We start from the raw sequence: 2,290 nt of genomic DNA, 5'->3' as shown, positions 1-2,290 counted from the left end.
CTATAGATAGACGGTGAGTGCGAGAGGACTCGGGAGAGTCGTGACTCGTGAGGGTGTGTGTGCGTGAGAGAGAGGGAACACGTATCAATGCAATGCATGTGTCCGTAAATCACATCTGACAAACATTCTCCACAAGCCGTTTCCTGACGAACGCCGCAAGAACCGTTAGATCGGCACCCGGCAGTGTCAGTTTTGCCATGGCATTTAACAGAACAACCACTCCTCCAACACACAAATCTCCCACATGAGTGTTAGCAACTGCCGTATGCTCCTCCCTTCGTTCCAAAATGTAGTGCATATAGCTTTATTGAGAATTCGAACCTCGCAAACTTTTACTGAGTTTTCGTATACCAAAACACATATAGAATACCCAGTATATATCATTTCATTCATCTTCGAGAGGTAACTATAAAGATGGGGGAGGAGTGTATAAAGAAAAAAAACCGTCCTATCACCTGCAGCAATTTCAACCATCCTTTGGTCTGGAGGAATATCGTAGGAACTCTATATGATATGATTTTTATAGGATTTTTTCCTTTAGATCCAATTGGTTCATAGGAATAGATTCATACACTCCACATTTCAAAGGAAAATAAACATGATATCATTTGTGTAGCTTTAGAGCCACTTGGTTCATATGAATGGATTCCTATACACCCACAATTTCAAAGGAAAATAAACATTAGCATATATTCAATAGGAAAGTTCCTATGATGTGAACCAAATGATATCTCTTTTCTAATCCCTCCTCGTAGGAATCGAGATACATGTCATCTCTATATTTAATAGAAAAGTTCCTATGATGTGAACCAAATGACATCTCTTTTCCAATCCATCCTCATAGGAATTGAGATACATTTATCTCTAGATTCAATAGAAAAGTTCCTATGATGTGAACCAAATGACATCTCTTTTCTAATCCCTCCTCATAGGAATTGAGATACATGTCATCTCTAGATTCAATAGAAAAGTTCCTATGATGTGAACCAAATGACATCTCTTTTCCAATCCCTACTCATAGGAATTGAGATACATGTCATCTCTAGATTCAATAGAAAAGTTCCTATGATGTGAACCAAATGACATCTCTTTTCCAATCCCTACTCATAGGAATTGAGATACATGTCATCTCTTTCCCTGCGACTTCCATATATACATCTTCTATTCCTGAATAGCTAGTACAACTCACTAGTAGCTTTTTTCCTAGACATGCAACTATGGCACATGAACACGTCATGCATGCAAGTCATAACTCACATTGTTTTTGTACTCTATGCATGCAAGAACCACATAATCAATTCGTGCATGTTACTAATAAGTTATTTCTTGCATTAGATTTTGTATTGACAATGTATGTGTTGGTCACGTGCACACATATGTAGTTCACATTCACATTTTTGTTAGAAATGTCATTCTTTTTAACTGTAATTTATTTTTTCTCTTTGTATTACATTTTTATTTTAAACATACATTAACTTCCCATTAGTTATTGATGTTTTTGGAGGAATTTTTATGCATTATTTTGAGTAGCAAATTTCATGCGGTCGCAGGTATATCAAAATGTGGGGCCCATGCGTCATTTCCTTTCGGTCGAACCTACGTCCACAATTTTTTTGTAACATCCCAAATTTTCAATTTGGTATGTTATACACTAGATCATCATTGCATATCATATTTTATTGCTTTTGGTCTGATCTAGAAATTCTACGCAACTCAAGGACCCACGGAGAGAGTTGGGGATTTCGTTATTTTCATATTTGAGTTTTCTCAAATTTTGAAAATAGGATCATTTGATTTGATTTATTTTATCTTCAATTATTTCTATTATAAAAATATGAGAGCGGGAATAAAATGACTTTCCCAAAAATAAAGAAATATTGAGGATTTAATAATAAGATCAAATAAGATTTTATTTTGGAGTTTTTGGCTATTTTATTTGAATTTAGGAAAAAATGCACGTTTTTCAAAACTGCACTTTAGGGCCAAGAAAATGTCCATCTCGTTCTAAATATTTTGTTTAGACGGTGAAATTGTTTTGGCATTTTTAGTTTTTTATTTATTTTTCTAGGTCTTATTTTCTATTCGGCGGATTTGTTTTAAAAAAAAACTCCCGCGCCCGACTGGGCCGAAACCCAGCCAAGCCAGGCCGGCCCACCCTGCGCCACCTCCTCCCCGCTGCCGTCTCCCGTGCGGAGACCGCGACCGCCGTCGCCATCGCTGTGGCCGAGTCGGCCACGACTCCCCGCCCCTCCCGCAAGCCACCGCCCCCCCCTTTAAAAGCCGACCCAGG

Source organism: Triticum dicoccoides, chromosome 5B (genome assembly GCF_002162155.2).
Source record: "Triticum dicoccoides isolate Atlit2015 ecotype Zavitan chromosome 5B, WEW_v2.0, whole genome shotgun sequence".
Classification (NCBI taxonomy): domain Eukaryota; kingdom Viridiplantae; phylum Streptophyta; class Magnoliopsida; order Poales; family Poaceae; genus Triticum; species Triticum dicoccoides.
The sequence above is the reverse complement of the archived record's forward strand: the minus strand, read 5'-3'. Positions refer to the sequence as shown.